The following is a 15,000-nucleotide window of genomic DNA, read 5'->3' as shown; positions in this document are numbered from 1 at the left end:
GAATGGTGCAATCCATTTCATACAAGCATGCGTATTAGTATTACTGTGTGACTGGGCCTTGTGTTTATTTTTGCGTCTGGTTTTTATTTTTGTTTACAAACAATCTCACCCTGCGAGCTAGTAGTGTGTAACCTCCGGAAGTTGGATGTAAATTCCTCCATGAAGCTGTTTGGTTTGAGTTCCCTCCCGGACATACGAGGAATTCTCCGAAAACATTCGTAACCCCTTCTGCGTCCAAACACCTACTACACCCAGGATGCTGCCGCTGATGTTCCTTGCAAGTCGTGTCCTGCAATAGCTCAGTGCTGCCTACTTGCATTCTTGCCCCCCTTTTAAACAGGAAACGTGAGTAAGTCATCCTTGCAATAAAAGTGCAATGAGTAATCTGGTAGGTAGGATAAGAGTAGCGTTGTGAGTAATTTTAGTAGGCGAATTGGTATTATGTCTTTCGCTCCCGTCGTCTCTATTTGTTGATCTTTTGTCGAACGCAAGAAAGGAAAATTAAACTTCTCCATGAGTGATAGCAGTTAAATATCTACCCATTTTTGTTTTATATCAAGGAAGATTGAAACCCCATCACGGGCGAAAACAAGGCAAATAACGATTCCTCCATGTTATGGGAAAGAAATGCAGCCTCTTTAAGGGTGCTAACAAGGACAATAGTAACCCCTGCGAGGGTATTACTTTCATTGGTCAGAGCAAAGAAGATAAATTAGCAATCTTTCACTGGATGATGATAAGGAAAATATTATAGAATTTAACTTTGCAGTAATTTGTGTGAATCAGAACTCCTGCTGAGTGATCCTACAAGGACTCTAGAGATAATGTATAGAAAAAGAAGGTTATATATATATCTTTAAGCTTTGTTAGATCCTTTATAAAATCCTCAGCATCATACCAGACTACAGGCCATTTGTAGATAAGGACACTTTTTGCCATAAGGCCAGCTTAATCCGGTATATTGGTTAGTGTCGTGGAATGCCACTCAGATGTCGCGTGTTCTCTTCTCCCTGGGTCAATGAAAGATCACTGGCTCTGTATCATGGTCAGTTACTGCTGCAGTATGGGGTATACGGTGGGAGGATGAACCAACATTCTTTGGAGAATTGAATTTAAAGTCTATGGCCCCTGTGTGCTTGTATCGGGTGAATAAAAACTTTCATCTATTAATAATAATAATAATAATAATAATAATAATAATAATAATAACCAATCTATCATGTTGTGGAATCGTGAGATGTGATTATGCGTTTATAAAGAGTTCAGATAGTGTGTAAAGACACGTCAGGTAGAGAAAGGTAATGCGAACTAATGTATGAGGTATATATGTAGGATGGAATAAACATGGAGAAAGGAATTGTTGAAAAGGACAAAAATCGATATCGAGAGGATATTGTGGAAACCAATCTGCAGTCTTCAGCACGAATAGTCTAGTGACCTCCTTTCCTTTATAATGGTAGGATTTGGAATTCTCTCCCTTCTTTTTTCCCTGACAGATAACCGTCCAATTCCTCTTCCTCCTCCATTTGTGTGTGTGTGGTTCTTTTGTAATCATTATTTGACTACCAGGCCAGTTTGCCTATAAAGTAAAAAATAAAAGAGGAAAATATCGATGGGCCACGGGGAATGATATTGTGAGGTCAGTTCTAAGGAGACTTGCCATCGCTTTTCAAGGATCTGGCTTCTTTCACCACTGTGCTCCCCCCCCCCTCCCCCCCTAAAGGTAAGGAAATTCCTAGGGGGCTTAACTCGCTGTCGTGACCCTTTCTTATGCACCATCATCATTGACGGTATGGATGCACCTGTTGAAAAGGTTATTATGACGCGTTGATGGAAGATTAGCCGCTATAAATTCGAAAAGGCTTAGGAAAACAAAAAAAATAGTTTAAAATTTACAAGATATGTAGAACATTATATGACATTAAGCATATAATAGCAGAGAATAGGGTGAGCGTGCGGTCGCAGCCAGTTTCATAGGCAAGGGGCTGGCACCCCCATCGCACCGGAAGTTCAACACCCTATGAAGCTAACGCCTCTCTCTATAACAGAGAGAGAGAGAGAGCGGAAGCGAGAGAGAGAGAGGCAGAGAGAGAGAGAGAGCGAGAGAGAGAGAGAAGAGAGAGAGAGAGAGAGAGAGAGAGAGAGAGAGAGAGAGAGAGAGGATTGGGAAGTTACATCCAGATGAATATACGTATGGTGCCACCCGACCTTTACCCTTCTCTCCGTTACGTACTTTTTAATCATATAAATGTTCTACATTTTTTTAGTATAGTTTAAACTATCTAGCTGTTTTCGTAAACGTGCCAGAATATCAAGTATCTACATTAAATGGACAGAGCTGACATAAAAAAGTTAAAAAAAAAGGAAAAAAATATCCTACTCATAATATGGTGACAGCACACACTGCAGTTTGGGTGGAATGAGTATCTTGGATCCATTTCTTAATTATTATGTGACACCTTGATGCAAACTTCGTTTGCCTTCGGCTGTCTGCAGTTTGTCTGCTCATTTTCTAAATCATCGCTCCTGATTTCACGCAATTTTTAAAGAAATGATAATGTCATATCTCATGTTTTACTTTTTGTAAAACGGGAATTACTTAAACATATACGTGTATGTATTGTATACATAAATTAATATATATATATATATCTATATATATATATATATATATATATATATATATATATTATATATATTATATATATATTATATTCCACGAAGGAGAGAGAAACAGTGGTGTAATGAAAGGCCTTTCGACTTCTTGTCCTTTACTTAACACACTGAAAAAATCTACAAATAAGTTTACAAATAAAGCACATATAAATGACAGATGGGGATTACAGTGCCAAAACAGGGTCAACATTTTAAAAGGTTTTACAAGGATTAGACCCAACAGCTCAGAAGCAAGGACAAGACAATTAAAAGATTTTACCAGGAAGGTGATTGACCACCAAAAAAATGCTATAAAAGTACAATTCAGTAATTCTCCTTCTGGTGAAGAATAACAAGTTTTGCAAGGCGAACATTTGAAAAAACAAAAATTAAACGTACAAATACATAGAAAATATTTATAAGGTTAACTAATTTGTAATTCAGTAGGTGATTTTATCTTTTAAGTCTTTCTTGAACATTTTACTAATATATAGGTCCAAATGATACATGCGAGCGCTAAGGTTAAAATTACAACTTAAAGTAAGGTGTATGATAGCTGATTCTAAAAGATTCCATGAAGAAAAATATTTCGATCTGGTAATTACTGAACTTTCAGTACAATTTATCCTGTGAGAGTTTTCACAAAAATGAATGAATATATCATTGGATGTTTGCCCACTTTTGACAGAATACTTATGCTGAATTAATTTATACTTCTAAATCCTTGCTAGATTGGCCGATATAAAAAAAGAGGGGCATTCCAAACATGGAATTATATATATTATGTTGTTATTTTCCTTAGGGCCATTTTTAATTAACATTCCTTTTAGTATGTTATTGTAGGAAAACACGAAGTTGACATTAAAAGAAATTAACAATGACTTTATGTTTTCAAAACCACTAAAATAAGGCAAGCTAAGAATGTTCTTAGGCATTTATTTCCCCATGTTACTTTCACCATAAAACCTTGTGATTCAGTTATACATACGTGTGTATGTATATATGTATATATATATATATATATATATATATATATATATATATATATACATATATGTACACATATGCATATCTATATGCACACACATATATATGCACACATTGTGTGCAATTTCCTTAGCATTGCCTTTTATATGTATTCGTTCTGTTGTGCTCTGTTAGAAGTAGGTGAAGTGAAGTAAACCTTTGAATAAGCCTTTATAATTGAAAATACAAGAATCTTATTAAACAGATGTTTTGCCTTTGGCGCTTCGTGTTACCTTCATCTCTGGTGTACAAACGGGCACAGAGTTGCCATTCTCATTTGCTCAATTATTTGAAATGAATTGGGAGCGATGTTACAGGAGGTTTATACTTGATGCAATATCCTTATTACTAATAAGGAATTACATGAAGGATACTCGTATTTTCTATGAATTTCTTAAGTAATTTAACCAATCTCTTTATTTTTTCAGAAGCAGGTCTGTTGTGGCCCAAAATGATGAGTCCAACTACTACTACTACTACTACTACTACTACTACTACTACTACTACTACTACAGTCCTGAACACTAGTGAGAGTGGAAAGTAAGTAGGTGAGTTTTGTATTTACGTAGTAGCTACAAGTGGGAGGTAACGGCTCGGAAGTAATTGTAAAGTAATTAGTTAGCTTGTGCATCTGAAGAAAAAATTAATGAAAAAAATAATATATGCTGTTAATTTATTTGTTTATTTGTTGATCAATGTGGAAATAGCAGGCGGTCCCATCGAGTTACGGGAGTTTGACACCATTTAGTCAGTTGACAGGATGTGTTCAACTAACCAATTATATATATATATTATATATATATATATATATATATATATATATATATATATATATATATATATATATATATACATATATGAAGCACCCATTAATCTGCATAAGGACTTTCTCCGGTCTATCTATCTGTCTGTCTGTATCTGATATATTCACATTTTAATTTTTTTTTTTTTTTTTGCGAGCTGGTGTCAGAACAGACGATTCTCTCAATATCTGAAAATGATTTATTTTGGTAAGTTTTACAATGCGTAATTAACCAGTCAATCAATCAACTGGTTTTGTGGAAGTGAATTAGATCAGGTTAAATATATTTGAATGTGTACGATTCGTTTTCTTTTTACCTTAATTCTGATTGGTAGTTAGACATCATAATTCTTTTTTGCGGTTTAGATATAATTCTTCCTAATTATGCCGAAGCTACACATAATTGGCAGTTACAATGCTTAGGCCCGAACTTCCATTTTTTGCCATATATATAGATGATGTTTTCAGAAACAAAGGTCAGTATAAATAGACTGAATGTGGTTACCAATAATCCTGCTAATTTTGATACCTGTTCCTAGCCACGCATTCTCTCATTCAGATTCCACTCTTGACATTCTCTGTAGGTAACAATGCTGCGTTTAAACTCCTTTCTGAGAATGCTCCACGTCGTGTTTCCGCCACATTCCTGGTTGTTTTCACTTTTGCGATTCTATTCCTAGGCATGTCTGTTCTGTTTTCATATCATTGTTTGGTGTGTTCAGGATTCTTGTTTTGCGTTTCGCTCACGCTATAATAGTTACATCTCTATTTTTGTACATATATTACGATCCCATAAGGCTTTCAGGTATCACAATCACTTATTTTGACCTACCTGTCGTACTCCAGATTTGAATTCATGCTCTACTTTCACTTTATTGGCTTATGAGTTTAGGTCGCCCTCGATTTCTGGGAAGTCTTATATTCTTCCTTTTTTACATCTCAGTCCGCCCCTTCTGTTATGTTTTGCCAGTTTTGCTAGAAGTATAGCTATTTCTGCCTATGACTTCTATTTTCATTCCAACAGCGCCCCGCTGTATATTTCTGCTTATGGCTGCTATTTCTGCTTATGACGCCTGCTATTTCTGGCTGTGACTCCCAATTTCCCTGGTCCATCCATCGGCTTAGCAGCGCCAGCGTCCTAGAAAAATTCGGTGATTCACATGTTGGTTATTTTTTTTCTCTCTCTCCCTCTAACCTTTTAAGCACCGTCTTAATCCGGGTAATCCGGGCAATTGGAAAACTCGGATTACCGGGGATTCGTCCATGCTTATCCGAAATTGGGTGCGAAAAACAATTAAAGGAGTTTGTCAACATGGCGTGAATTTTTCCCCAATGAAAATATCGTTCCTGTGGGTGTAGTCTAGTCTTACGAGAGGCAGGTGGGAATTGGGCCTCTGTGACAGGTGGATTAGGGTTATGTCACTTTATTCAATTCTCTCTCTCTCTCTCTCTCTCTCTCTCTCTCTCAATATATATATATATATATATATATATATATATATATATATTATATAGATAATATATATATATATATATATAATATATATATTATTATATGTATAGGGTTATGTCACTTATTCACTCAACTCTCTTCTCTCTCTATCTCTCTCGTCTCTCTCTCTCTCTCTCTCTCTCTCTCTCTCTCGCTAGATAGAATATGATACTTATATATCTTATATATATGTGTGTGTGTACAGAGGAAGTATGTTTATATATATGTTTACAGCAAGAATTATTTTGCCGGCTTCTTTCGTTTCATATAATTCAGTGTCTGAAAATAGGTTGCGACATTCTTTGCACAGTCATCTCTCTCTCTCCCTCTCTCTCTCAGACTCTTGCTGAAAGGATTTTTTTCCTTGCCGGAAATAATACAGATGCTTGTGCATGGCCGATGGGTGGACAGCGGGAGGGAGTTGGGGAATGGGTCTCTAGTCGATGGGGGTTGAGGAGAGATGCCGGGGCAGTCAATAGTGAAGAACAAGAATGGTTAACTGTGTTGTTTCATTTAGCAAGAAAATGTTCTTCATGATGGAGTGAGACATTGACATTGTTCTGACAATTAATGAATATATTTATATATACGTATTTTGCCCTTCTCCGGTCTGGAGTTGCCTTCCTAAACTACCACACACAAGTCCTGTGGGTTTGAAGGCAATATCCCTAATACATTCAGAGGCGCTCGGAAATCAAACTCGTGACATCTTGTTGGTTAGGAGATTATTTTAACTACTAAATTACGTAGATTATATATATATATATATATATATAATATATATATATATATATATATATATATATATGTATATATATATGTATATATATATATATACATATATATATATATATATATATATATATAGTATATATATATATATATTATATATATATATATATATTATATACTAAATTAGGACCTCAGTAATCGGGAAGTTTAAAAGTGATTCTTTATTTTCAAGCTTCTAGAGACTCGTCTGACTCCATCTTCAAGGTTCCATGTGAAAGTAATGACTTTATGCACAGTTATTTGGAGTTTGTGTTCATATATATATATATATATATATATATATATATATATATATATATATATATATATATATATATATATATATATATATATATATATATAATATATATATATATATATACTAGAAAGAGAGCAAGTATGTACTCCAACAATTATTATTATTGTTGTTATTATTATTATTATTATTATTATTATTATAGAGGATAAAATAAGATTTATTTCTTGTGTGTAAATCTTGCCCTACCAAGTTTTGCACAAAATAAAAAGGTCTTCTTCTTCTTCTTCTTCTTCTTCTTATTATTATTATTATATTATTATTTTATTATTATTATATTATTATTATTATTATTTGTTTTTTTGTTTTTTTTTTGTTTTTTTATTTTTTTTTTTTTTTTTTTTTTTTTTTTTTTGCTCTATCACAGTCCTCCAATTCGACTGGGTGGTATTTATAGTGTGGGGTTCCGGGTTGCATCCTGCCTCCTTAGGAGTCCATCACTTTTCTTACTATGTGTGCCGTTTCTAGGATCACATTCTTCTGCATGAGTCCTGGAGCTACTTCAGCCTCTAGTTTTTCTAGATTCCTTTTCAGGGATGTTGGGATCGTGCCTAGTGCTCCTATGATTATGGGTACGATTTCCACTGGCATATCCCATATCCTTCTTATTTCTATTTTCAGATCTTGATACTTATCCATTTTTTTCCCTCTCTTTCTCTTCAACTCTGGTGTCCCATGGTATTGCGACATCAATGAGTGATACTTTCTTCTTGACTTTGTCAATCAACGTCACGTCTGGTCTGTTTGCACATATCACCCTATCCGTCCTGATACCATAGTCCCAGAGGATCTTTGCGTGATCGTTTTCTATCACTCCCTCAGGTTGGTGCTCGTACCACTTATTACTGCAAGGTAGCTGATGTTTCTTGCACAGGCTCCAGTGGAGGGCTTTTGCCACTGAATCATGCCTCTTTTTGTACTGGTTTTGTGCAAGTGCCAGGCATTCGCTTGCTATGTGGTTTATGGTTTCATTTTTCGTATTGCACTTCCTACATATGGGAGAGATGTTATTTCCATCTATCGTTCTTTGAACATATCTGGTTCTTAGGGCCTGATCTTGTGCTGCTGTTATCATTCCTTCAGTTTCCTTCTTTAGCTCTCCCCTCTGTAGCCATTGCCATGTGTCATCGCTGGCTAGTTCTTTAGTCTGTCTCATGTATTGTCCGTGCATTGGTTTGTTGTGCCAGTCCTCTGTTCTGTCTTCATTGTCCTCTCCTTTCTCTGTATATTTCTGGGTCTTCGTCTACTTTTATTAGTCCTTCTTCCCATGCACTCTTTAGCCACTCGTCTTCACTGGTTTTCAGATATTGCCCCAGTGCTCTGTTCTCGATGTTGACGCAGTCCTCTATACTTAGTAGTCCTCTCCCTCCTTCCTTTCGTGTTATGTATAGTCTGTCCGTATTTGCTCTTGGGTGTAGTGCTTTGTGTATTGTCATATGTTTCCTGGTTTTCTGATCTATGCTGCGGAGTTCTGCCTTCGTCCATTCCACTATTCCTGTGCTGTATCTGATTACTGGCACTGCCCATATGTTTATGGCTTTTATCATATTTCCGGCGTTGAGTTTTGACTTGAGTATCGCCTTGAGTCTCTGCATATATTCTTTCCTGATCGTGTCCTTCATCTCTTGGTGTTTTATATCCCCTCCTTCCATTATTCCCAGGTATTTGTATCCTGTCTCATCTATGTGTTTGATGTTGCTCCCATCTGGTAGCTTTATCCCTTCAGTTCTCGTTACTTTGCCTTTTTGTATGTTGACTAAGGCGCATTTTTCTATTCCAAACTCCATCCTGATGTCCCCAGATACAATCCTTACAGTCTGGATTAGGGTATCTATTTCCTTGATGCTCTTACCATACAGCTTGATGTCGTCCATGAACATCAGATGGTTGATTCTGTTGCCTCTTTTCTTGAGTTGGTACCCGGCATCCATCTTCTGTAGTACTTTTGTCATGGGAATCATGGCTACTACGAAGAGTAGTGGGGACAGTGAGTCGCCCTGGAAGATCCCTCTCCTGATATTAACCTCTGCTAGTCTTATTCCAGAGCTTGTAAGTATTGTATTCCAGTTGCGCATTGTATTTTTGAGGAAGCTGATGGTGTTTTCCTCGGCCCCATATATTTTCAGGCATTCTATTAGCCATGTGTGTGGTATCATGTCGAAGGCTTTCTTATAGTCTATCCATCCTTCTGCAGCCTTTCTGTTGGTGGGGGATGGTGTTTGTCTCCTCTAGGTAATTGTATAGCCTTTCACTGATGATACCTGTTAGTAACTTCCACATTATTGGTAGGCAGGTAATAGGCCTGTAGTTACTGGCTATATTTCCCTTACTCTTGTCTTTTTGTACTAAGGATGTTCTTCCTGTGGTCATCCATTTGGGCGCATGGTGATTTGAGATACAATGCTGGAGTTGTTCTGCTATTCGTGGGTGTAGGGCCTTGAAGTTTTTGAGCCAGTATCCATGGACTTCATCGGGACCTGGGGCTTTCCAGTTTGGCATTTTTTTAGTTGGTGTCTGTCTGTGTCTGTCGTGATCTCTGTGAATCTTTGTTTTATTCTCCCTGTTTCTTCTTCCTTGACTTCCTGGAGCCATGTTGCATGTTTGTTGTGTGATACCGGATTGCTCCATATGTTTTCCCAGAGTCTCTTACTTGGTTCGGCTTCAGGAATTTCTGGGTGGTTGTCTTCCCCTCTTAGTTGGCTGTATAGTCTTTTATGGTTGGTTCCGAATAGTTTGTTCTGTTGGTATCCCTTATTCCTGTTCATGTACCGTTGGATCTTATGTGCTTTGGCCTTAAGCCTCTGTTTTACATCTTCTATTGTGTTGTTTAGTCCCCTCTCTTGTACTTTGTATTTCTCGTTGAGTTCCTCCCTTGTTTTCTGCTTCTTAGCCTTCTTACCTTTTTTCTGCCATCTCTTTCAGTTTACTCAAGTCAGATCTCATCACCATGATTTGCTTTTCCAGGCGCCTTTTCCAAGGAGGTTGCTGTTTTGGTTTCTGTTGGGTTGGTTGTGCTGGTGGTGTTGGTGTTCGAATCCCCATCAGTTCTGCTACTAATCTTGCTCCTGCATATACCAAGTTATTTGTTTCTGTGATACTGGTGGTGTGTATTATGCCCATTATTTCATTGACCTCACTTGTTTTCTCCCTTAATTTCTTGGTGTTGTAGGCTTTCATGGAGGGGATCTTTGTTCTCTCTGTATCTGGCTCCATCCATTTGTCTAATCTTTTCTACCCATTCCGTCCTCTCTGTTACTTCGTCGGTGTTTCTTCGTGTGTCGTTATTATTATTATTATTATTATTATTATTATTATTATTATTATTATTATTATTATTATTATTATTATTATTAGGGAAAAACTCTCTATCACGAGAGTATATATAATGTTCTAAAGGGTCCACAATAATACAAAGGGTAAAAAGTCTGTGTATAACTTTGAAGACTTTACAGAAAGCTTTCGAACCCTTCCCTGGGTTCATCTTCAGTCCAAAAGATGAACCCAGGGAAGGGTTCGAAGCTTTCTGTAAAGTCTTCAAAATTATACACAGACTTTTTACACTTTGTATTATTGTGGACCCTTTAGAACATTATTATTATTATTATTATTATTATTATTATTATTATTATTATTATTATTATTATTATTATTATTAAGTGCAGTAGGTAGATCACCTGCAATATCATTATTGTAAACAACAGCGTAGATTTAGCTGTAAAGATGCGCTTATATTAAAGTATATATAAACTTCTTTGTAGTTTCATGACTCGCCAAAAAATTATCAATATATATACTATGTACCCTTTTTTCATGACCTTAAAAAAAAAGGTTCTGTCCGGAGGAGAAAGGATTTATCAAAGAGAAAGAGAGTGAGATGGGTTTGGTATCGAGGAATTTTGCCGGATTCTATTTGTCCTTCATTATTAAGTTTTCATATTCCCTCATTTATTATATAGTTTTTATCATTTGTATACAATATCGCATGATTCCGTTTAGTGGCGTCTGTTAGCATTTAGTATCTGGAATTTGTCAGAGAGCTGATATTCGGGTTGCGTGGACAACTGTTATTTAACTTGTTAGGCTTTAATAGAAAAAAAAGGGGCAAAAATGCTGAAATGTAACGTTATATTATAAAACTTTAAAGCTAGTTCCATAATAAGACAACAGAAATTTGTAAACAAAAAATTTTAAGTATAGTTTTATTGCTCTGAAAGCGTTCGTAAAATCTTTTTATTCAAATTTTCGAATTTTTTTCTTTTTTCCAAGCTTCAGTCAGCTTCTTCCAGTCTGATACTCAAAAGAAACTAATGACTGCGCAAAATGTAATTTAATTCTCGCTCTGGTGTGGGTCATGACAGCGGTAATTATTGTAATGCTTTTTTTCTGGCATTTAGGACCGATAATGAGCTCTACGCAGTAATTACCAGATGCCGTTATTGCCTTCGTTAATGTTGAAACTAGGAGTGGAAGAGATAGTGGTTGTTAAATTTCACTTTAATTCTGAACTTAACTGTTGGAATCCTGTGTATTTTCAGTGTTTTTTTTTTCTTAAAAATTTTCCATTTTTACATCTTTTTTTATAATTTAATATATTACAGTGGTTAAGACTGGTTGATTGGCTTATGTATTGGAGTGAACAAATCACGATATTTCATGAATATAATTTCATGAATTTAATTGTTCTATGCAATTTACATTATTTTGATAATTCCCTTACATAGTTTGTTCTATACTAACGCATTTCCTTTTCCATACTGGGCTATAGCCTGGTCAATGATCATAATCGGAGCAGTAGTTACATAAGTTTAACATATTTGCGCAGTTTGTTTAAGTTATATGATGATTTTTTTTTCAGGTAAGAACGTATATATTTCAAGTAATTTTATTTACTAGGGAAATAATGGAGATTTTCTATAAAATTTTTGTGAAAATTTCGACGGACATGTATAGCTGGGAAGGTTTCAAGTCCTTATCGTCTTTCATTATGATGTAATATGTACTATTCATTTAATGAAGTCATCGACCTTTAAATTGATTCGTGAAGAGATCCTACATCCCTTCCCAAATTAAGTTCGATCATGTAAAAGACGGTCTCATGCTTTAGGAGACAAAGAGGTGGTAGGTAGAGGATTCCTCATAACTCAAGAGGAATTATGAAGAAGGCTGGATCAAATGGGTAGTAGATCCCTCTTGTTCGAGACTGCGGGAGAACCTCACTCTTTTGTTTTAAACTGGTTACTTTTACGTAATTGTGAAATATTAAGGTTTTGGGTCTCAGTGTTTGATAAGGAATTTGATTGATTCCATTTTGTAAAGTAAGATTCATTGAGCGGCAACACTCGATAAATTGAAATAAAAACTTTTGCATTTCATCTTCTATGATATATGTGTGTGTAGTACATGTATGCATGCACAGACTACACCCACGCACCCACATGTAGGCTTCCACTTTGAAAATTCCCCAGAAATATTACGAGCAGCCTTGCAAAACGATTGAACATCAACAGTCGTGTTATCTCGGGTAGAGACGTTCCTGTCTCTTAGCAATATAGAGACATGATAGGCCAGCGGTACTCGAGAGCACCATACCAGACTAATTGATACTAGGAATTCCCGTTTGGAAGTCCCTCGTCCGCCGCCGACTCGGCTCGCTGTTCCAGATCCTTCAGCCTCCACCTCCTCCTCCTCACCTTTCTGCTAAGGGTTGACCCAGCTATCAAGGGCATACTGGCGGGACTGTTATTACCTCAGGGCCTATGTGAGGACCCCGTCAGTGTTTCGGGATCCGCCACGCCCCTACTTCAAGTATTCGCCACTCCTTTGCCCACAACAGTCCTGGAGAAAGGATATTTTTGAACAGATTCCACGGGAAGGCTTTCGGGAATACCCATGAGGTATTTGTCTTTGGTTGTTTTGGAGTACCTATGAGGTGCTTATATATATATATATAAATTATATTATATATATATATATAGATATATATATTATATATATATGGTATATATATATATATATATGATATATAATATTATATATATATATAGTATATATATATAATATATATATATATATATATATATATAATAATGTATGGTGTGTGTGTGGTGTGTGTGTGTGTGTATATATATATAATATATATAGATATATTATTATGTTTTATATATATATATATTTATCATTATATATGTGTGTGTGTGGGTGTGTGTGTGTGTTGTTGTGTGTGTGTGTGTGTGTGTATACATACATAATTATATATAGTGCCCTGTGATACTCAAGCATGAAAAGATAAAAAAGGAAATTCAGTAGAGATTTCCGACATGAGATGGTTCACATTGCAGAAAGTGTAAATAAAAGGATGATCTAATATTCTGTGAACGCCAGACTTCGGAGTCGGTTCAGAATTTAGGAATGTTCAGAAAGTCTTAGATTGATGAAGAACGTTTTGCATTGCATCTAAAATCTAAGGTATTGCAAGAGGATGATATGGCATGTAACAGCTGTGATGTAAGGTCGCAGTTTTTCTGATCTAAATCATGTGAAACAGGCTACATTATTATTATTATGTTCTTGATATAGTTTTCTTTTATTAATTTTATCAGGTTTACGCAAAATGTTTTGAGTGTATTTTTTCGAAAACTTCACAGAAGGTGATCAGATTTCTTTGGGATGATTTTACAGACTTGGGGGAGATTTGACGATCTTCGAATACTCTTTGTTTTTATTATTATTATTATTATTATTATTATTATTATTATTATTATTATTATTATTATTCAGAAGATGAAACCTATTCATATAGAACAAGCCCACAGGGGTCATTGACTTGAAATTCAGTTTTCCAAAGAATATGGTGTTCATAGGAAGAAGTAAGAGGAGGGAAAGAAAAATGAAGAAAGAAGAGATCTAATTTATGAAAAAGGAAACAAAAATTGATAAGTTAATTGACAGATGAAATTGTATTAAAATGCGAGGAGAATAGCATTCGGGTAATTAGTAAATTTGTTCTAGTCAAACATAATAAACTTGCATCGACACTGCATAGGTGAGCTTACTCTCTTCTTCAGAAGGCCTTTATACCGCCATGTCAAGCAAGTATTCTCTGAATAAAATGTCTATGCAGAAATTAAAAAAATATGATTTCTTAATTTATTGACATATTACAAAAAAACTGCTAATTCCAAAAGTGTTAACTAAAAGAGGCTTGCAATGAAGCTGTAATTAACAAAACCAAGTATTAACTATGGATTGGATTGAAAGTGATTATGTTAACAACCGGTTTACCTTCACTTGAAATATAGCTATCATTTGTCCAAGCCTTAGATCAAACAGAACCAAAATTAATTATTTTGATGGAATCAATGAGCTTCGATCATTTTTCTGGGTAATTATTTTTTTTATGGATGGAAAAGCGTCATTTAATCAATCAGTTGAAATAAATGAACTTAGATGTATTGTTCTGACGGATCTGTCAAATGAAAAAAAAAATCTGTGACGCACAAAATCAAAGATATGAAACTGTGATGAAAGACCCCTTGTTAGCTTTCATAGTGCTTTGTGAAGCTGAATGAAAAATAAAATGTTATTTTTTTTCTTTCATTTGTTAGCCTTTGAGTGTGATTTATAATTCATTGGTTGTATGCCTTTCTTGATCATTTTTAATACAGAATATCGGTGGTTTTCATTGAAATATCTTTTGTCAGTGGAAATGGGAAATATTCTCATTTCTTCGTTTGTTGTGAAAAACACTTCCTTGTTTTCAACTTGAAAAAAAGATGGGAAACGAGGTTAGTTCTAAAAACTTACCCAAATATGTATTTCTCAGATAAATTCTCATTGTGTTGCCTAATGCTTCCTTATATATATATAGAGAGAGAGAGAGAGAGAGAGAGAGAGAGAGAGAGAGATATGGAACGCTCATAAAAATCTAATAAAGGATCG

The sequence above is a fragment of the Macrobrachium nipponense genome, chromosome 18 (genome assembly GCF_015104395.2).
Source record: "Macrobrachium nipponense isolate FS-2020 chromosome 18, ASM1510439v2, whole genome shotgun sequence".
NCBI lineage: Eukaryota > Metazoa > Arthropoda > Malacostraca > Decapoda > Palaemonidae > Macrobrachium > Macrobrachium nipponense.
The sequence above is the reverse complement of the archived record's forward strand: the minus strand, read 5'-3'. Positions refer to the sequence as shown.